The sequence below is a fragment of the Myxocyprinus asiaticus genome, chromosome 2, assembly GCF_019703515.2.
Source record: "Myxocyprinus asiaticus isolate MX2 ecotype Aquarium Trade chromosome 2, UBuf_Myxa_2, whole genome shotgun sequence".
NCBI lineage: Eukaryota > Metazoa > Chordata > Actinopteri > Cypriniformes > Catostomidae > Myxocyprinus > Myxocyprinus asiaticus.
In genome coordinates this window covers 24,798,641-24,822,197 of record NC_059345.1, presented here as the reverse complement: position 1 = coordinate 24,822,197, position 23,557 = coordinate 24,798,641, and the positions used below count along the sequence as shown (strand labels likewise).

General features: G+C 37.4%; 1 protein-coding gene and 1 long non-coding RNA gene across 11 annotated transcripts in view; one reads left to right on the top strand and one right to left on the bottom strand.

Moving 5' to 3' along the window:
- Positions 1 to 8,404: 8,404 nt before the first annotated feature.
- LOC127414962 (uncharacterized) lies at positions 8,405 to 19,535 on the bottom strand. Its single transcript, XR_007892884.1, has 2 exons — positions 19,310 to 19,535; positions 8,405 to 9,090 (listed from the first exon to the last, which is right to left on the bottom strand). It is a non-coding gene; the product is annotated as an uncharacterized LOC127414962 (long non-coding RNA).
- Positions 18,033 to 23,557, top strand: part of LOC127414715 (uncharacterized) — a 48,804-nt gene continuing 43,279 nt past the window's right edge. For 4 of the 10 annotated variants that reach the window (XR_007892850.1, XR_007892849.1, XM_051652984.1 and 1 more), the window contains exon 1: positions 18,033 to 19,188. The gene's annotated coding sequence lies outside the window, so the exon portion shown is untranslated. The remainder of the gene's footprint in view (positions 19,189 to 23,557) is intronic. The other 6 variants (XM_051652937.1, XM_051652973.1, XM_051652990.1 and 3 more) reach the window with 2 other exon arrangements.

The following is a 23,557-nucleotide window of genomic DNA, read 5'->3' as shown; positions in this document are numbered from 1 at the left end:
CCATACGACTCCAGTGGTTTAATCAATGTCTTCTGAAGCGATCCAGTTGTTTTTGGGTGAGAACAGACCAAAATGTAACTCCTTTTTCACTGTACTTCTTGCCTTTGCAGTCTGTAAGCATCGGCATGATTTCAAGCTCGGTTACATGTCCTAGAGCTTGATGCATGCGCATAGTGCTAGAAGGTGCTATAGGGAGTGTAATCGAGTTTGAAATCATGATTGCCAAGGACACTGCTGTTGTCAAGATTTATAGTTAAAAAGGAGTTACATTTTGGTCTGTTCTTACCCAAAACCAACTGCTTCAGAAGACATTGATTAAACCACTGGAGTCTTATGGATGACGTTTTTGCTGACTGCTTTTTGGAGTTCTGGTCACCATTCACTTGCATTGTATGGACCTACAAAGCTGAAATGTTATTTTAAAAATCTTCATTTGTGTTCTGCAAAAGGACGCAAGTCATACACATCTAGGATGGCATGAGGGTGAATAAATGATGAGAGAATTCGTTTTTGGGTAATCTATCCCTTTAAGACTTTTGATGTTTGATGTTGCTACCTCTCCACTTAAGATTTAATTTGTACTTAAAGACAGAAATAATATGTTCTTAGTTCTGACATAGTTGTTGTTGTTTTTGTTTTTTATCAGATAGATATCTAAGGTATTTGTTTCAATAATTGCATTGAACGTAAGTTTTAATACACTGAACAAAAATATAAATGCAACATGTAAAGTGTTGGTCCCATGTTTCATGAGCTGAAATAAAAGATCCCAGAAATTTTCCATACGCATTGATTAGATTAGATTAGGGCCTAATGAGTTTATTTCAATTGACTGATTTCCTTAAATGAAATGTAACTCAGTAAAATCTTTGAAATTGTTGCAAGTTGCATTTAAATTTTGTTCAGTATAGTATTACCAAGTAGTTTGACTTTAAAGATATTTAATTGTTGGGTGCTTATTTTTACTTATGCTGATTACATTCTGTAATTTGGTGTTTTATTGTTAATTTGGTTTGAAAAGATTAACATGAACAAAAATTGAGTTGGCTTGACATATCTATGTCTAAATGTTACAGTAGTTTAAAAGATATTAACACTTGTGTAATATGGCTCAGATGGACCCCCAGAATTCATGTTCTCTCCCATTCATAATTTGTGACAAGATAAACAGAATAAAAATCATCATATTAGGGTGTCGGTGTGGGCAGTGTGCCTGTTGGTATATATATATATATATATGGTCTACGGTCATCAGGAACCATTAACACCTGACACATTTTTAAGATTAGATTTATTATATAAAATGGTGAAAGGCATTATAAAAACATTGATGTTATTATCACTAAATTATATTTTCAAAGACATTTTGATTAACAATTTAAATTGCATAACAGGTAAATTTGAAAAAGACATTTCTTCTATGAACTATTTCAGTGTTTATATTTTACGTTAACACCGCTGACTACTTTTGTTGATATTTTTTTTTTTTTTTTTTTACTAGAAAATGACAACTGCATTATAGGGCAGTAACATGCAGTGATGAGAATAAAAATAATTGTAAATATTAGTAAGATCATTTATATTATTCCTGTACTAAGCTACTGTTAAAAAGTTGTCAAATTAAATGGTAGAAAGTTTAAAACGAATGATGCAAAGAATTCGCGCGCCTTTTAAAAAGTAAAAAAAATAAATAAAATGTTTATAGTTGTACAATAGTGTGCTGGCTTCTTGCATAAACATTTTCTAAAAATGGTTATCTATAAGAATTTGTAGTTTGACTTTTAGCCATCTGAAAGGGTTACAATCTTTCAGAAAGTGACTGAAAAGGTAGAATAACCCACTTGAGGTCTCAACAGTTTATAGAATGAACAGCTGTGCAGTGTATTCAAAACTGCATGAGAACACATCAAGTTAGGGCAAGTAGGCAAACACTGGAAAGTCTGAAAATATATTGAATACATTAAAAGGTGGAGCAATAATGGGAGCGCCTACACTGTGTTATAATGGTGGGGGGTGCAGAGTAAAGAGCCCAACTGAACTGCGGTTTGCAACGGGTGCATATTCAAGAGTCACGCCCCTAGATTTTGATATGGAAGTGATGCTTCATTGTACTGGATAAACTGCTTTTGTGCTTTTGTCATCACTTGTCTGCCAGTATTCAACATGTTTTACATTAAACAATCCTTTTGGAATGAAATATGTGTGAAGTTTACTACGATAAAATTGCTGTTTCACGAGTTCGCCTGCCCATATAACCGAGTAGTAAAGGGTAAATGTATGTGGCTTGCTGTCTGCAAGGGACGGACTCGAGGATGAGTCTTGAATCAAGCTCTAATTTACTCCCCAAAATGTGCTTAAATGAACTATGGACAGCAAGCACTTAAAGGTGCACTCAGTAATTTTTGTCTTTGTCACCTTGGACTTACACAGACACCTAGCGGCTTGGATGCAGCATCATTTAAAATCAAAAGCTTTCGGTTTCAGATGCCATTGTAGAAATTTAGGATTCACAGTCAGTCATGATTACTTTAATCAATGAGTGAAAGTGTCAAATAACAGGACGGTTACTGAGATTAAGCGAGTAGTATTCAGATGTGTGATTCTAACATGGCAGCCCCCATGAGGGGACCATCTCCATCTAGAATAAAACCACTTTAATAAGGATACTTATATAACCGGAGTCTTAATTTTAATGTGAGTGGTCATGATTTCCTACATACAGTATATTGCAAAAGTACAATTCATGTCTTTAGGAGTTAAAAATTACTGAGTGCACCTTTAAATAGATCTTTAGTCTATATCTTATATTCTTAAACATGTATACAAATATGACGTATAATGCTGCGGCCAAGCTAAGTATTAAACAAGATGTTTAGACCCCCAAAAGTGTGAGAATGACGAGATACGCTAATGTTTACGAGAGGAGTGCAAATGCGAGGGCTCTAAAGCTATCGCACCCCCAGTAAATAACTGAACATGGCTCCAGTGGGAGCTGCATTTGGACGGGAGGATATGGCTTCTTTGTAGCTTGAGTACCCCTCACCATTGCACTTGCGAATCGCTGCACCCATGAAGCATAGAAACTGTGGATGCTCACAAATGTCGCAAACGGGATGGGGACTGTCCCATCAGTTTTCACCATTCAATTTCACCCACCCTACAATATCCAAAATGCAGAGCTAGCTAGATGCCCGAGGGACAGAACCCAAGGTATATGATAAATGTAGAGCTCAAGCCTCCCCAAAAGTGCCTGTTCAACAAAAGGACGAGCAGGCCCACTTTAACTGGGGGAAACATTTTGAAACCTCCAGTCATGAACTGTTCAGATGAGAGAGCTCATACTGCTGTTAAAACGGGAGAGCCCACAATGTATCCGAAGGGGGCTCACACTGCATTCAAACGAGAGAGCCCACACGGCAAACAAATAGAGATCCACACTGCATTTGAGAGCCTACACTGCATCCGAAGGAGGCTAACACTGCATCCGAATGAGAGAGCCCACACTGCAAACGAATGAGAGACTCGCACTGCATTCGAATGAGAGAGCCCACACTGCAAATGAATGAGAGACTTACACTGCAATCGAATGAGAGATTCCACACTGTAAATGAATGGAGACTTGCTGCATTCGGACAGGAGAGCCCACACTGTGTCTGAAGGAGACTTACACTGCATTCGAATGAGAGAGCCCACACTGCAAACGAATGGAGACTAACACTGCATTCGGACAGGAGAGCCCACACTACATCTGAAGGAGGCTCATACTGCATACGAATGAGAGAGCCCACACTGGAAAAAATGGAGACTCACACTGCATTCGAATGAAAGAGCCCTCACTGCAAATGAAAGGAGACTCGCACTGCACTCAAATGAGAGCGCCCACACTGCATTCGAATGAGAGAGCCCACACTGCAAACAAATGGAGACTCGCACTGCATTCAGACGGGAGAGCCCACACTGCATCCGAAAAAGGCTCACACTGCAATCGAATGAGAGAGCTACACTGCAAAGAATGGAGACTCACATGCCAAGTTATAACTCTTAAAAGGAGACCCCCATTCTGTGTCTTGCTGTTTTGAGAATAAAGGCGTCCTGGATGCATTTTTGCTCCCATCTGCACTATGGTCTATGTAAACACGCACTAGATGGATGTGTTTGATTGTTTTGATGCATTTCAGGCAATGTGTGCTGCGTTTTAAAAGCAGTACAAACACCACCTTTAAAAATGTGTCTGTTCTGCTCCATTCAGCTTCTGCTTTCAGCTCATATTTGCTTGTGAACCAATCACAATATGATTCAAGCTTTGCAAAGGAGCTTTTACTGAAACCATAAATAACAAACTTCATTCATGTATCCTTTAAATTTCATGACCGTTTGATAGTTTATGGTGCTGCTTTGCTTGAGTGAACAGTTTAATATATTTGGATGCAATGTTTTGGGTGTGCATTATGTGTTAACCCTGAAATTTAGTTTTATTATGTTGTGGAGCTTGTTCATTTTCTTATGATCAAACGTGGCTGTTACAGGGGCAGCACAATGTTAGCCATTCTTAACAGTGGGTGTTTACATCGAAGTTTAAAGGAGACGATGAGGCCAAAACAGAGCGTTTCAGACAGAGGGCCAGAGACGGGGTGGAAAACATTCACATTATCAGTGGACCTCAGGGAAGATAATAAAATTATTTAAAAAAAAAAGACTGTGGCTGAGTTCAGAATTGCATACTACCCCTATTACTCATACTACTTCTACCATAGGCCTATCTATCTATGACAGAAATAGTAAGAGTAGTATGGTAGTATGCAATTCCTAACTCAGCATATATCATGACCCCTTTATGAACAGGTGGTGCAACCAAATTAAGCACAAACTAACTAGTAGTTACTAAGCCCTTGTGTGAACTATAAATCCTAACTTAAGTGAGACATTACACACAGCTGTTGCAACCCTGCCCAGGTAATTATCCATGGAGCGTATAATTACTTTGGTGATGAACACCTGTAAAAGCCGACCCACCTTTAGTACCTACCCAGCAAACACCTAATGTTAGCATTTGGTTCCTGTTTGGTTATTTTTGGGGGAACTAATTCCTAACGTTCTAGGAATGTTCTCTTTAGGTTTTATTTTTTTGCAACCATAAACTAACATTCCCAGAACATTGCAGAGAGGTTTTTGTGTAACAACTTAATAAGAACCTACACAAAACATTCCCTAACACTCCCTGGATACTCACTGACTGATATTCCTTATTCGATTTCTTCAATAATTATTTCTAGATGTGAGATTAAATACATATGTTACTGATTTGACAAAGATTTGATTCATATGATCAAAAAGAACATGTTGTAGGAGTGTAACCTATTTTGATTATTTAATACAAATGAAGAGAAGCAGATGTATCTGCAAACTGTACACTTCAGTGGTAAGAAATTTGTTAAATTTGAGCCTTTTAAGGTTAAATAAATGTGTATTCCATATTTAATGTCTGTCAATAAATTTATGATTTTAAAAGACTGTTGAAGTAATTTGTTATGTGAAATAATTTACCTCAATATCTGTATTAATGTCTGGTGCTGAGGTAGCTGAGGAAATGCAAAAATCAAGGCTAATTTTTCAGTTGGCAATGGTACAATGTTAGATTAAAAGAAAAAAAAATTTAATGAATGGAAGAATTACATCTTACATATTAATCTAATCCACCTGTTCATGATGTTTTCCTGATTTAATTTGGCTCGAGGTATGGGATAGGCTCCAGCAACCCCACAACAATATAAGTCCATATTATGTGTGTTATGATGTGTTTAACTTATTTCAATATTTAATTAAAAGATTAAAACTTGCTTCCTTCTGCTCTGACAATGTACCCCAACTCTGAGGATTGGGTTTTCCAGCAGGACAATGCTCCATGCCATACAGCCAGGTCAATCAATGTGTGGATGGATAACCACCAGATCAAGACACTGTCATGGCCAGCCCAATCTCCAGACCTGAACCCCATTGAAAACCTCCGGAATGTGATAAAGATGAAGGTCTGAAAACGCTGTCTCTTTTTTGTTATTTTGACCAGTTGTCATTTTCTGCAAATAAATGCTCTAAATTACAATATTTTTATTTGGAATTTGGGAGAAATGTTGTCAGTACTTTATAGAATAAAACAAAAATTTTCATTTTACTCAAACACATACCTATAAATCCAGAGAAATTGATAAATTTGCTGTGGTTTCTTAATTTTTTCCAGAGCTGTGTGTGTGTGTGTGTGTGTATATATATATATATATATATATATATATATATAAATACACACACACACACACACTTTTGTTTGGAATAATGTACAGATTTTGCTCTTATGGAAAGAAATTGGCACCAAAGTGGCATTCAACTGATCACAATGTATAGTCAGGACATTAATAACGTGAAAAATTACTATTACAATTTGAAAAACCACTTCAAACTACTTCAAAGAGTTCTCATCAAAAAATCCTCCATGTGCAGCAATGACAGCTTTGCAGATCCTTGGCATTCTAGCTGTCAGTTTGTCCAGATACTCAGGTGACATTTCACTCCACGCTTCCTGTAGCACTTGCCATAGATGTGGCTGTCTTTTGGGCATTTCTCATGCACCTTATAGTCTAGCTGATCCCACAAAAGCTCAATGGGGTTAAAATCCATAACACTCTTCCAATTATCTGTTGTCCAATGTCTGTGTTTCTTTGTCCACTCTAACCTTTTCTTTTTGATTTTCTGTTTCAAAAGTGGCTTTTTCTTTGCAATTCTTCCCATAAGGCCTGCACCCCTGAGTCTTCTCTTTACTGTTGTACATGAAACTGGTGTTGAGCTGGTAGAATTCAAGGAAGCTGTCAGCTGAGGACATGTGAGGCGTCAATTTCTCAAACTAGAGACTCTGATGTATCCTCTTGTTTAGTTGTACATCTGGCCTTCCACATCTCTTTCTGTCCTTGTTAGAGCCAGTTGTCCTTTGTCTTTGAAGACTGTAGTGTACACCTTTGTATGAAATCTTCAGTTTTTTGGCAATTTCAAGCATTGTATAGCCTTCATTTCTCAAAACAATGATTGACTGATGAGTTTCTAGAGATAGATCTAGAGACCTAATATTGACCTTAAGACATGCCAGTCTATTGCATACTGTGGCAACTCAAAAACAAACACGAAGACAATGTTAAGCTTCATTTAACGAACCAGATAGCTTTCAACTGTGTTTGATATAATGGCAAGTGATTTTCTAGTGCCAAATTAACAATTTAGCATGATTACTCAAGGATAAGGTGTTGGAGTGATGGCTGCTGGAAATGGGGCCTGTCTAGATTTTATCAAAAATTACTTTTTTCAAATAGTGATGGTGCTGTTTTTTTACATCAGTAATGTCCTGAATATACTTTGTGATCAGTTAAATGCCACTTTGGTGAATTAAAGTACCAATTTCCTTCCGAAACATTATTCCAATGGCCACCAGTGTGTGTATGTGTGTGTGTATATATATATATATATATATATATATATATATGTGTGTGTTAACATTTTTATAGTAAGAATGTTGGAATGTTAGTTAATGGGATAGTTCACCTAAAATGAAAATTCTCTCATCATTTACTCACCTTCATGCTATCCCAGATGTGTATGTTTCTTCTGCTGAAGACAAATGATGATTAAAACTGATTAAAACTGGTTGAGCGACAGATCAATATTTAAGTCCCTTTTTTACTGTAAATCTCCACTTTCACATGTATATAATATGTATAATTATATTAATATATATTTAAAATAAAGTATTAGACTAAAAGTACACCTGTAAAATCCATTTTCTTTTCTCTTTACCTCAATTTAACTCTCCTAAAATTTACCTCATACATTCCCTTCTGAACTTTTTGTTCCCTTCTCACTCAAAGCGCTGGCGCTTGTTAAAGATTGGCGTGCTGTCATAGCAGCCTTGGCTGTGTCTCGTTTGGAAGGCTGCATGCAAGGTAGGATGCGTCCTTTGAAGGCTGCAGTATACCGAGTGTCCTCCTTTAAACAAATCTCATTTAAACGAGACGGCCTTCGTAGGACAAACGGAAACGGAACATAACATGGTTGCAATGACAACACGCCACTCTTTAACAAGCGCGAGCACTTAGAGTGAGAAGGGAACAAAGTCCATTTAGAAGGGAATGTATGAGGTAAATTTTAGGAGAGTTATGATGTAGAGAGAAAAGAAAATAGATTTTACAGGTGTACTTTTAGACTGGTGCGCTCTATCCGGTTGCTAAGTCTGACGTCACATTCTGTCACAGTTGTAAGTTAATATCTGCACTTGTCCTTTGAATTAATTGTGACAGTTATAATAAAAGTTTTGGCACTTCACACAATAACATGTTTTATGACAAAAAAAATCTGGAATTGTCTGGAATTAAAAAAAGAGTAACAAATTTTTTATTTGGTATTACTTTTTGAATAAATGTTTTCTGCAAAACAAACAGGCATAAATCAGTCAGAAGATGCCCACAAGGGAGCAAAGCACACCTGTCTCTCCCTTAACCAGCATGAATCAGTGTTATTCAACAATGTTCAACACACATTGGCAGTCAGTTAATTCATTCAATTTAATGGAGAATGGGTGTTTGTAAATTTGTAAGACACACATACTTTCAGTATGTTGTTGATTTTTTTTTTCTGAACTGGTATGGGATGTGGTCCAAAATGCAAAAACAATAAAATAAAAAAATAAATAATTCAGCCTCTGAATGGAACACTAGTGTATCCTAGCACTGGAGATTAGTCTGTTATTGTTCATTTCCTCCTGTGTGAACTGTGCATTAACAAGGAAAGACAGGTTGTTCAGCAAAACTCCCTCTAACAAAATGTCCCGAATTGTGAAGCTCTTGTCTGCCATAACCATATCACCTCGTTGCAGATGTTGGAGAAGTCCACAGCCAGCTGTTATTGCCTTGTCTAAAGCACTCCCACCGTACAGGTCACTGGCGAAGGTAAATCTTCTCCTTGTTCCATGCGAATTGCGATGGCCCAGCAGCTTTGCCATTGGGGAAATGCCAACTGCACACCCTAGAGTTGCAGTTTGGGGTGAAGTTTTTACACCTTTAAATAAAAATAAAAAAAATAATAATAATATATATATATATATATATATATAAATCATTACTTAAATTCTTTATTAATCATGTGTACAACAATTACAGTGAAACAGTCATTGTTAATTAAAATCTTAAATCTCAGGCTCCCACCAACAATGTTCAAACGATATGTACAGAAGAGAGAAACACGCAAGTAAAAATAAGAATCTAAGACATAAAATAGTGCAGAAATTAAAATACAGTAATAAAATAGAATATAATACAGTGGTAAGATAATATGTGTACAGTGATGATAAACTGTAATGTAGAGAGGTTGTGCACTAATGTATATGCATAATAAGAACTGGTAAGAACAGGATGTAGACAGTAGTATCAGCTGTGCTCTTGCTTGGTTTGAACAAAAACTATAAAACCCATAGCCTATATCAAGGGTATCCACAAAAGGCCAGTTTGGCTAACGTTAGCATCCACTGGTGCCAAACATTGTTTTTCTTCATTCGTTTAAGCATTGTTACTTACCGTATCAACTGCAACCATTTCCTCTTCTCTTTCTCATCGCAAGGAAAATGGTAGAATGACAACTGAACAGTTGTTTTGGACTCCAAACTGTTCAAACAACAAGGGGCACAGCACTGCTTCATGTTGAAAAGAGAGAGCCTCAGCCAACAGCAGTAGAGGCTTGGACCCAGAAACAGTATTATTTGAAGGCGGATACATCAGGTCTTAACAAGTGGATTTTATGGAATCAAACTCCCGTCAAAAGTATTGCGTCACGGATCCAAAAATAATAAGCATGAATCAAAAAATATAAAAAAACGCAAAAATAAATAAAAAGTGCAGATCACAATAATAAGCGCAGATAAAAATAATCAGCGCAGATAAAAAAACAAGCATGAATAAAAAATATATAAACATTTAAAATATGCTGCAAAAAAATAAAATATAAATAAAATTAAACATTAAAGCAAAGTCATAAGAATTGCAAACAAAATCATGTTTTCCTTGGTTATATTACTGTTTTTTGTGCTCTCTGACAATTTTGGTCCTATTTTCATTTTTTTGTACGCTTACGCTATATTTTTGTTTGCTTTTGTTTCCAAGTCCTGCACTTGTTTTTCCAAAACTTGTGGGAAGAGTTTCAAGTAAATTTATGGGCATTTTGCGTCCCCATTGGTCCACTAGTTCTTGATCGACAGCTCCTCCTTTAGCCAATTATTCGAAGAGGGGAGGTGACGTCACTCCAATGCGACTCCACTGCTCAATCGCACGATGTTAGATGAAGTGGATAAGCGTCAGTTGGCAAATCCTGGACAATCACAGGTAATTGAATATAACTATATTATTTGTGGTTGATAGATACGCTGCTTGTGTCTGTTTTGAGTATTTTCTGCCAGCTCTAGGAAACAATGTGTTGTCCAAGTAGGCCATTATTATAGTCCGTTAACACATGCATTGAGTCAGCTGAATTTAGTTAGCAGAGTCTTTAGTTTAGGCATTATTACAATACTGATGCTTACATATAATTTGACCTTTTTTAAATTATATCAAAAATCTAAAAGGTGTGCATTATTGCTAACACCTACATGCACACTTTGGAGTTGATTGTATGACTGCAAGTCATTTGCTTCAAATGTTATTGAAGTTGTACACTCTGGCTGTGTCTCGTTTGGAAGGCGGCATGCAAGGTAGGACGCGTCCTATGAAGGCTGCAGTATACCGAGTGTCCTCCTTTGAACAAACCTCGTTTAAACGAGACAGCCTTCGTAGGACAAACGGATATGGAATGTAACATGGGTGCTGTGACAGCACGCCACTCTTTAACAACCGCGAACGCTTTGAGTGAGAAGGGAACAAAGTCCCTTTGGAAGGGAATGTATGAGGTAAATTTTAGGAGAGTTATAATGATGTAGAGAGAAAAGAAAATAGATTTTACAGGGGTACTTTTAGTCTAAAACTTTAATTAAATATTAATATAATTATACATATTATACTCTGCCCCCATCTACTGAGGTACTTCAACTTGGGAATAACATTACTTGCATTTGAACATCATATTTACGGGCAAATTGGCGTAATTATTTTTTAGACATTTCCGTTGAAGCAAAGAATTGTGGGTTGTGAGTGCCACGAAGGATACACCACATGCATCCTCCGAATTCTCGTGAAAGAAGGTCGCATTCGAAGGCTGCATTCGAAGTGTCCTACTCACTTTTCTGAAACGAGACAGCCTCGATGACGTATGCGGCCGACAAATGCGACCTCCAGAGGACGCATCCCTCCAAACGAGACACAGCCTCTGTTATTGGAAATGTTTGTAAATGTTTTGGACATGTATGCTCCAATGTTGCCTGTATCTTTAGAGACGGCCCCTAAATTTGCGACTATTTGTGAATAAAGAATATCTGATGTCAGGCCAACTTTATTGCATTATTTATTGACGTGGAGACGCTTGGTCACTTGTTTCTGATTTCGCTGCAGTATCATGGAGAAAGAAACTACATGTAGCCTTGCCAACAATGCCTAAATTTACATGAAACTCTACTCGCAAGTTTTGGAAAACCAAGTGCAAGACTAAAGCATACTTTGAAGTGTAAATTTTTTTTTAAATATTAGCAAAATTGTAAGAGAGCACAAAAAACTGTAATATAACCAAGGAAAACATGATTTTGTTTGCAATTCTTATGACTTTGCTTTAATTTTTCTGCTGTTTTTTTTTTTTTTTTTTTTGGCAGCATATTTTAAGTGTGTTTATATATTTTTGATTCATGCTTGTTATTTTTTAATCTGCGCTAATTATTGTGATCTACGCTTATTTTAATCTGCACTTTATATTTATTTTTGCGCTTATTATTTTATCTACACTTATTATTTTTTGATTCACGCTTATTATTTTGATTCACACTTATTATTTTTGGATCCGTGACCGCAATACTTTTGACGGGATTTTGATCCCATAGGATCGCGCTGTTCCTAGTATAGAAAGTAATGCAATACCGCCACCTTGTGGGATACTGGCAAAATGTCACCAAGCACACGAGTGAAACTGTAAAACTTTGTATTGTCTATAAACTGGCTAATTATAGACCGATTTCAAATCTCCCGTTTATGTCGAAAATACTAGAAAAGGTAGTATCCTCCCAACTATGTTCATTGCAACAGAGAAATAGTACATATGAACAATTTCAGTCAGGATTACAGTACAGAGACTGCACTTATCAGAGTTAAAAATGACTTGCTCTTATCATCTGATCATGGCTGCATTTCACTTCTAGTGCTTTTAGATCTTAGTGCTGCATTTACACGATAGATCACAACATTCTCTTGAATAGGCTAAAGAATTATGTTGGCATTTGTGGACTTGCATTAGCATGGTTTAGGTCCTATTTAGCAGACTGATACCACTTTGTCTATGTAAATGAGGAATTGTCAAACCAAACAAAAGTAAAGTATGGAGTGCCACAGGGATCAGTTTTAGGGCCTCTGCTTTTCTCCTTGTATATGCTTCCCTTGGAGATATTATCAGGAATCGTGGAATAAGTTTCCACTGTTATGCCGACGATACCCAACTTTATATTTCTTCAAAACCTGACAAAATTTCACAATTCTCCAAATTAGCAGAGTGTATCAATGAAATTAAAGATTGGATGGGCAGAAATTTCCTTCAACTCAATTCCAACAAAACAGAGGTACTAATTATTGGATCAAAAACCTCTAAAACAAGCCGCTAAAATATAATTTGACTCTCGCTGAATGTACTGTTACATCATCTTCAACAGCGAAGAACTTAAGTGTTATATTTGATACCAATCTGTCCTTTGAAAATCAAATTACCAATGTTTGTAGATCAGCATTCTTCCACCTAAGAAATATTGCTAAATTACGCCACATGCTCTCTGTTGCAGATGCTGACAAACTCATTCATGCGTTCATGACCTCAAGACTAGATTATTGTAATGCATTATTGGGAGGATGTCCAGCAAGATCAATAAACTTCAATTGGTTCAAAATGCAGCAGCCAGAGTGCTGACTAGAACCAAGAAATATGATCATATTAATCCCATTTTATCATCGTTACATTGGCTACCTGTTAAATTTCATATTAATTTTTAAATTCTGTTAACTACATACAAAGCTTTGAATGATCTAACTCCACAGTACTTAAGTGACCTTCTACCACGCTATATTCCAACACGTTCATGATGATCGCAAAATTCTGGCCTGTTAATAGTTCCTAGAATATCAAAATCTACAAAAGGAGGTAGATCCTTTTCACATTTGGCTCCTAAACTACGGAATAGTCTCCCTAACACTGTTTAAGATGCAGACACACTCACTCAGTTTAAGTCTAGACTAAAGACTCATCTATTTAGCCAGGCATACACCTAATTTATCCATCAACTCACAACTAGGCTGCTTTAGTTAGGTCTGCCAGAACCAGAAACATTGATCATGATCTATAACTCTGCAATAAATTGAAAGGCATCTATGCTAATATTATTCTATTTGTTTCCCTGTCTCAACCTCTGGGCTCCTATCCTGAGGTCACCAGAACCGGCTGAATCCACCTCTGTTCCTGCTTCATGTTGGACTCCACTGCTATGTGTCTCTGAGTGATGACGACTAATAGCAGCCGGTGCCAGCCAAACATCACTTCAGTCTATTACGATGGACTTCAGAGGATGAACTGATGCCAACTCCAACCATAAGACATGGGATACATCATATGCCATTGCCTGAACCTTGGACTTAGGATAGACCTCACCAAAATTACCGGCTGGTTGAACTGGGATGCACCTCACTGATCTCTGCCTGCATCACCTTGGTCTAATGATGGACTACACTCTTAAAATGGAATACATAGACTATCAATTAATTGCCAACAAAATGCATCATCAGCCAACTAACAAGGACAATTGCATCTTTGTGAACTTCTGCAGTTAATCCAGGATGGACTTCAAAGACATTAGTCATTAACCTTACAGTTCATTCAAAATCTTTGTTTAAACACTGACCCTTAACACTTACTTAGTTTCATCATTTTAAACCATGACTTGCACTATACATAAGTAATATTGGCATTATATTCATGATTTTAGCAAGAGGGGAACTGGCCCCCACAGTGAGCCTATTTTCTCCCAAGGTTATTTACAACGATGTGTGTTGTGAAAGGCGCTATACAATAAAAATGGCTTGACTTGTTTGCAAAAATGCCCCTATTAGAAATACTGAATGTTGTTAAATGTTCAGTGTTAAAATATAACCATACACATAAAAAGACGTGTTAAAATGTTGTTTGTAGTAAAAAAAAAATTAACAATAAAAAATTGTTTACTAAAACATGGGTTACAAATTAAAATACAAACTCTTAAAACAAATGACACATTGTTGACAAATTTTAAAGAGCTATAAGTGTGTACTTCACTGTTGGATTGTTTCATGAGCTGTGTATTAAATAGTTAAAAAATAGATATATCTCATTAATACATATTGATAACTAATAACTCTAGTTCTTGTAAAATCAGACTGAATTAATGAAGTGTGTTGCTGAATAGACTCAGATATTGTACTGTGGTGAGCAGGGCGGAGCCGAGCGGCGTCTGGGCACAGCGAGGCGAGAAGATAAGTGGCGAATGTCTTTCACCTGCGCGCCACACCGGTCTTGCGTTCCAGCGAGAGGCGGCGGGAGTACTTAATGAGAAGAGACGCGTGAAGCTGTGTGTGGGGTGGGGCTGCATGTCAGAAGTATATGTTGAAGGTACGGCTGAGAAGTCTTCGACAATAAATGTCTGTGTGCTTTGTCAACCCAGTCCCAGCTTCCTCCTTTCCTTAACTGTTACATGTACAAACTTAGTTAATGTGTTGTTACGAACCTACATTATATTGCCAAAAGTATTCGCTCATCTGCCTTTAGATGCATATGAACTTAAGTGACATCCCATTCTTAATTCATAGGGTTTAATATGACGTCGGCCCACCCTTTGCAGCTATAACAGCTTCAAATCTTCTGGGAAGGCTTTCCACAAGGTTTAGGAGTGTGTTTATGGGAATTTTTGACCATTCTTCCAGAAGCACATTTGTGAGGTCAGACACTGATATTGGATGAGAAGGCCTGGCTCGCAGTCTTCGCTCTAATTCATCCCAAAGGTGCTTTATCGGGTTGAGGTCAGGACTCTGTGCAGGCCAGTCAAGTTCTTCCACACCAAACTCGCTCATCCATGTCTTTATGGACCTTGCTTTGTGCACTGGTGCGCAGTCATGTTGGAACAGGAAGGGGCCATTCCCAAACTGTTCCCACAATGTTGGGAGCATGGAATTGTCCAAAATCTCTTGGTATGCTGAAGCATTCAGAGTTCCTTTCACTGGAACTAAGGGGCCATGCCCAGCTCCTGAAAAACCACCCCACACCATAATCCCCCCTCCACCAAACTTCACAGTTGGCACAATGCAGTCAGACAAGTACCGTTCTCCTGGCAACCGCCAAACCCAGACTCGTCCATCAGATTGCCAGATGGAGAAGCGTGATTTGTCACTCCAGAGAACACGTCTCCACTGCTCTAGAGTCCAGTGGCGGTGTGCTTTACACCACTGCATCTGACGCTTTGCATTGCACTTGGTGATGTATGGCTTGGATGCAGCTGCTCGGCCATGGAAACCCATTCCATGAAGCTCCCTACGCACTGTTCTTGAGCTAATCTGAAGGCCACATGAACTTTGGAGGTCTGTAGCGATTGACTCTGCAGAAAGTTGGCGACCTCTGCGCACTATGCGCCTCAGCATCCGCTGACCCCGCTCTGTCATTTTACGTGGCCTACCACATCGTGGCTGAGTTGCTGTCATTCCCAATCGCTTCCACTTTGTTATAATACCACTGACTGTTGACTTTGTTATAATACCACTGAATTTCATGACTGGACTTGTTGCACAGGTGGCATCCTATCACAGTACCACGCTTGAATTCACTGAGCTCCTGAGAGCGGCCCATTCTTTCACAAATGTTTGTAGAAGCAGTCTGCATGCCTAGGTGCTTCATTTTATACACCTGAGGCCATGGAAGTGATTGGAACACCTGAATTCAATTATTTGGATGGGTGAGCGAATACTTTTGGCAATATAGTGTACATCTAAAGTCTGTAAAATTGTTAATGTACATTTTCACAAGGGAGCAGGTTTTCATATTTATCTTGTCTTTGAAATACTTCAGGGGGCTGAACAAAATATGAACATGCTAAAATCTGCCAGAAACATTTTACAGACATTATTTTTTGGGAGTTTGTAAAGCAGCAGCCTTATCTGTTTTGATACAAACAAACCCTTATATTGTTTTATTCATTTGTAAGTTGCTTTGGATAAAATGCATGTAAATCTAAACAAAGTTGCTTGCATCAAACCAAACGACTGTCAATTTAAGTGTCTTTTTATTATAATATTTTATGTGATGCAAATTAATAAGTAGATTTCATATAAATTATAATTTTATTTTCTATCTTTGATCACATTTATATTTTGCTATTATGCATTTATTTATGATATATTTGGTAGAGTTTTTAAATTTAAGCATCTCTTCTCATTCTAGTTATGCATTATACTGACAATATAACAATTTAATCTGGCCATGCAGTAGATAAACAAAAGAGTGTGATGCACTCTTTTTAAAATAAAAGTTCATTGAACAAGTTGGCCAAGAAAAACACATAACATATAGGGGATAACAGGAACAATAGTTACGTGCTTAAATGGCAGACGCAGCCGTCACATTCATCAAGAGGAGTGAGTGAAGGGAAGTAATTAGGGCACACGCTGACATGCTTCACTGAACCGTGTTACAATACGTGTTAGCGAAATTGAACACCAATCGCTCCACTGCATCAAGTGAATGATGTGTCCTCTGCCTGGACGCTTCACTGACACACGTGGTTTACGTGACATCTGTATGGAAAGCCAAGAGGGTCAGAATTCACGTGTTTTGAAACGCCGTTTTCTAAACGCCATAAGGCGTTAAGTAAACGCCGTCACGCGTTAAGTTAGCGTGCGTTATTTTAGCGCCTCACATAACTTAATTAGCGCATTCATTTGCTCATGTACATAACTCCTCTATCGCGTTTGAGGTATCTTTGGCAAGTTCACTGTTTCACAGTGCAAACGCACATTAAATGACTGCACCCGATTTTTGTTGACACATAATCCACAAATGATGTACTTCTGTCAACATAGGTGGATTTTATCTCCGCTGTCCAAAACTGTTTATTCAACTACTCACACAGAATTTGACTCCTGGTTTGAGTTCAGGTTTAACAGCTAGGTGACTGACTAAACTAGCTATTGGTTTTTACACACTTTGCAAGCTAACTAAAATAGCAAATTCTTTCAAAACGTGAAAAAACATTCTTAGTGATTCCAAACTCCTGAAAAGTTGCGCGTGTGTGTGTGTGTTGCAAGTATTGGATGTTTTGGAGCATTGATGTACTCATTCTCATAACTATTTTTACATTTTCAGAATTGAAACCATGCATAGGAGTCTGGAGTGGGCAAGGGGAAGACTTCTAAATGCTCAGGCTGCAGATTAAATAATCCATGGGAAAACAGAGTTTATTTGGATGGTTCAGAATTTAGACAGGAAAACACATTAAGGAAAACGACATCACACTGAAATGAAACTCATTCAAAGATTCAAATAAAAATGCTTTACTTGTTGAGGTTGTTCTGAATAGTTATTTAGACAATCATAATATCATTCAAAAATCATATAGTTCATGGAATAATTGTTTAGTTTGCTTTGCTACTTACTCAATAGTCTAAAACAAAGCATAGCAGAATAATGTTTCTTCAAACGGATCTGGGTATCGACCGCCATTGGTTAGTGGATCACAAAGTGCACCATCTTTTGCCATTACTCGGAGTCAGCTGTCATTTCAGAGGTCTTGAAGTTTTACAGTACCACAGATGCTTTCATAACATCAGCCATGCTCATATATTATTTTATTATTATTATTATTATTATTTATTTGTAACATCCGCTTGCAGTTAAATTCCCTCTCAATCTGATTCAGCAATGTAGAGAACTAGCATAAATCCTCGTGAAGATGGACACCTAGGGTGACCATACGTCCTCTTTTTCGGACCTTAAAAAAGCTCCGGCCGGGATTTCTAAATTTGCGAAAATTTCCGGGATTCGGCTTTAGTTGCATTATGATGTGCGTCTGGTCCAATACTTCATTGTGCGCGCGCATATTTGCTTTGCTTTAACCCTCTTTGTAAATCCCGCATTCTCGCACACCAATTGGTCAATTATAAGAGACTTGCAGCAACTATTGGCCAAATTCCTGCCTGTCAATCCGCGGAGGCGCGAAGCGCTGTTGTGTTCGGCATCAAACAGCTTGACAGTAGCAGCAAATGACAGCTGAGTGGAAACAATGCCCAAATGAAAGTGCAAATTTACAGAAGATTTGCACAAAAAAATCCCATGCTTTCGTCCAGGTCGAGATCCGTGGGATGCAGAATGTATGACATGTAAAGCTGGCACTCATGTGTCAGTTGCTAATAAAGGTGCAAGTGATTAAGAAGCACATATATGCGAAGCATAAAGGGTCAGCAAAAGGTGAAAGTTCATTAATGGACTACTTTTTGCGACCAGGTACAAATTTTATCACATTGCTTCATTTTCCATGGCCATTCAAAATAATAGTAATAATAAATGAAGGTACACTCATGGCATCAAATATTTATTTTAGTACATGGACATTCAAAAGAATGTTGGAAATGTTTATTTATTTATATATATTTATGTTATGCTAACAGAGTGTCTTTTTCACTGTATTAAAGTTTGCATTCATAGTAACACTGTTTTGAACCCCGCCCCGCCCTGCTCTGTGGCTATGTGTTCCTGCTCTATCGAAAACGAAAGCTCCATTACCCCACAAAAATTAGGTGCAACAAGGGCTTCGACAGATATGACTACAGCACGACAAGATAAAAGATGAAATGTAGGTTCAGGCTTCTCTATCACAGAGGCTCTTACTGGAGAAAAATATCGATGAAGGATTTCACTAAAGTTCGTGTCGATGCTTGATGGACATTTCGAGACTGAAAAGACTCACTGAATAAGGTCGGTACGCAATTTTAACTTTATTAACGCCACTCTTTATACCGATTCTGCTATAGCCTAATTATTGGTGCTGCTAAACCGAAAATGTATATTTCTTTTTAAAAACATTTCAACTAATTACCTGTTTTGCCCATGATCCGGCTGCGTTTAAATATTCCAACTTAAGGTGATGGGTGTGTGTTGACTTTTCATCTCTAAGTTTTTATAAGGAGGATGGGGGTCCTTCACAAAGCAAGATTTTTATTGGCGTTTTCAGACCTTTAGCTCGTTTAAATTCTTCCGAAACAGAGGCTAAATTGTTACAATGTTGCATGTTTTTCTTGGTTCGGCTCACATTCACTTTCACAAGGAAACATTTCAAAACGGACCAAAACTGTGTTAATAAATGTCACGTGTGAGCAAATTGTCTCCTCATTGGTCAAAGTTTGTGTGCTGTAAATGGGCCGGTTGCACCAGCTGTGCGTACGTTACAACTTAGCCTAGTTGTGGCGTAAATGGGCACTAAGTCACAATTTACGCACTACAAAATATTTGAGCGTTGCACCATTAAACTTATAATATTTACGGAAGCCTCCTACCAGGAGTAATAGATGGAATAAAAAAAAAAGCAGACTGATATTTTATGACATCAGTGAGCTCATGTTTTGCGTGACAGGCATCAGTCCTTTCGACATACATTATGATGTTGACATGTACGAGAGAGAGAGAGAGAGAGCTCTCAAATTATATCTCAATATTTTTCAGCAAATTGACTGTATTCGATATTAACCGATAATTATGTTTTTGCTCTGAAATAGCATGTTTTTTTTTTTGTTTTGTTTTTTGATCAGAGGAACCATCATTTCATCTATGATGCGACTGTAGCCAAGCAGAATTCATATTTCAAAGGTATTAAATAAAAATCTATTTAAAAACGATTTAAAACTAAATTAACACATGGGAGAGTAAAATGTAGTCATTTTCATTGATTTTCACATTTAAACTAATATTTAACAAATAATCATTCATGAAACTTAATACAAATCTTATTAAACTTAATATATTTTTACTAAAACATTTTTCTTTGTGAATGAACAAGGTGTGCAAAAACGACTTCACTTATTTTTTGGAAACCAGATGTACATTGCATCATACTAAATTATTACTGTGGAACCCAGTCACGTTTATCATTATTATATTTAGGATAAGATTTGATAAAAATAAATTGATATATTTCTGTCCTATTTAATTCACCCTAAACTGGGTTTTTTATTTTGATACTGCAACTGCAGTCGTGTTTATTTCACCTTCACCAGGAGCTTTTATTATGAAACGGGAAGTGCAATGTTTGTTTGACAGTTATAAATTTAGCATCTTGTTAACCGCTGTCAAACTCTACTGTTCCACGTTTGTAGATTTATATAAAAGCTTTATAGCGGTTACTAATGTTTGGAATTGCGTGAACCTGCAGTTCTTTATAATGCAGGTGAACAGCACTACAAACACCAGCCCCCGCACGTGCACACAGATCAACTCGTCGCCGGTTCATTCTGAAGCACACACAGACCATGTTTATCTGTCTTTAATTGCAGCCTTTGGCAGTTAAGTAATCACAAATGACCATATCGTTATTTTGATTCATTATACAGCCCTGAGCGATCATGAAATTAGTCTACTGATGCACTGTATGAAACTTAATGGCCAAATTAAAGGCTCATTAAAATCATCACGATATACACGATATTGTTGAATTTTTACATCGTCAGCAAAATCAGTGCGATTATATCTTGGGTATTCGATGTATCGCCCAGCCCTAGTTAGTTGTATTGGCACTTTTCATTGCCACTGTTTTTAAACAACGTCGACATACCGACTCGTTCATGTTAACTGGCTCTCCTCTCTCATTCGGCTTAAAGCCAAAATGTTCCCACACCGGAGCTGTGGAATGTGGCTTTGTAACTAAGTCCATTTACATTTACATTTATTCATTTGGCAGACGCTTTTATCCAAAGCAACTTACAAGAGAGGAAAACATAAGCGAATCATCTTAGGAGACAGTGGTATGAAAAGTGCTGTATTACAAAGTATCACTAGCATCATAATAGTATTCAAAACAGAATAACATTTATTTTTATTTATTTATTTATTTTTTTTAATGACTGGTTAAGTGCTCATGGAAAAGATGTGTTTTTAGTCGTTTTTTGAAGACAGAGAGTGAGTCAGCTTCACGGATGGAGTTGGGAAGGTCGTTCCACCAATGTGGTATGATGAAGCTGAAAGTCCGGGAAAGTGTTTTGGTGCCTCTTTGTGTTGGTACAACAAGGCGACGTTCCTTAGCCGACCGCAGGCTTCTAGTGGGCGTGTAGCTCTGCAGAAATTATTTTGGGTATGCTGGAGCAGACCCAGTGACTGTTCTGTATGCCAGCATCAGAGCCTTGAATTTGATACATGCATCAACCGGTAGCCAGTGGAGAGAGACAAGGAGTGGTGTAACGTGCTCTCTTTGGTTCATTAAAGACCAGACGTGCTGCTGCATTCTGGATCATTTGGAGGGGTCTAGTTGCACATGCAGTGTCCATTTGACATGTTTGCAAAACAAACAAGAAAACAAATGATTCTCTAGCGAACAGATCGAAAAAATTAAACAGATTTCTCAACAAGCTGCAGCAGTGATGATTAGTGTGTGCTTGATTTGCTCTAAGAGAAAGAAAACTTTCAAGACACTTCACAAACTATTTCAGTTCACTTGCTGGACAAGTTGACTGAGAGTATTATCATGAATACACAGTCTGAGGGGTTATTAGAAAGAATCGAGTGTAATGGTTAAAACGTTATCATTTGGAACAATATTAATTATATGCCACTGACACGCATAATGTATGTAATATACTTGTGTTAAGTGCATTTGTTTAAAATCACCGTAATGCACACTTAAAATGATTGTTAAAACAAATGTTTGACTGTATCTTATTGCCATTTACATGTACTTTTGTTATATTTGCTCAAAACCCTGCATGTTACTAATTAAACGTGATGAAATTTAAATGCTCCAAGGTTGCAAGCAGTAAGTCGTCATTTTTATTTGTATAGCGCTTTTCACAATATCATTTCAAAGCAGCTTATTATGCTTTAACAGAAAAAGAAGCTGTAATGTCTGAGTCATAATTGCATGGTTTGATGAAAAAAAAAAATACGTTATTGTAAATTGTGACTTAAAATAAATAAGTAAATAATATTTGTATTTAGACCTCCAGTGAGCAAGCTGGCGATCTCACCCATCAAACCCCATCTTCAGTCTGACCCATTATTAGATACTTTAATACTGCTAAAGACAGAGGCTGTTAACAAATATTAAAAATAGCACATAAATAACGATTTTGTTTTTGGTATTCAAAGGCACTGCAAGTCACAGATATAGTAATTATATCATTAATATGTGGTGAAGAAGAACACTTAAGACCCATAAAATTGTTTATTTAAAAAGTGATACAAAGGCAAGATGCCACGATAGATATTATATTAATATAAGAGAACTAACGTACGTTTAAATGCAAAGGCTAAACAATGCAGCAATATGGAATAAATTATGATCATAATTTTTAAAGGGGATGCAAGGCAGTGATGCATCAATATCATTTACATGTTAAGAGAATCCATTTGAGAATTTTTTTCAGTTTTTAAGGCATTTAATGCAAATGAAATAAACATCCTCACTGGTGATTCAGGATTTCTTCCTCAAATTACTTCAGTTTAGTGTCAGTGGTGGTCAAACTGAGAATAGAAACGAAGGACGGTCGCAAAGTATTTACATGTCCCAATCAGGCAAAGTCTTTTATTGAATCAATGGGTGAGTAAACTGTTGGGTGTTTCTCATGTGAGTGGGTCGACTCGCTGTACTTGCTCTGGCTTTTGAGGAAGCTGGGCGTCATTTTGGTTTCTTTTTTCTTTTTGCGTTGGCTCCGCTGAGCGGCTGGAGCCTGTTTTGTGAATAACACTTTTCTTTAAAGAAACTTTTGCATTGATGAAAGATTATTTTTGCATTGAAGTTCCCGGCCAGTTTGAGAGTGGACACTACGGATGACCGCAAAATATCTACATGCTCACACAAGGGATGTCTTTTATAAAGTTGACGGATTGTGTAAGTCATGGTATATACTTTTATGTGGCCTCCGAGTGAATTGACTTGACCACCGGGGAACCGGGATGCCGGTTTTGTTTCTTTTTGTATTGGTTCCGCCTAGTGACTGGAGATTGTTCTATTGAACAACACTCCTTTGGAACAGCTGTGGATTAATCTGTTCGTTCTTTGTGCTTATTCCCCCTGCTGGCTGGAGTTTGTTGAGTATTTTTACGGGACATTGGAATGATCACGTCATCCACTGAACTCATA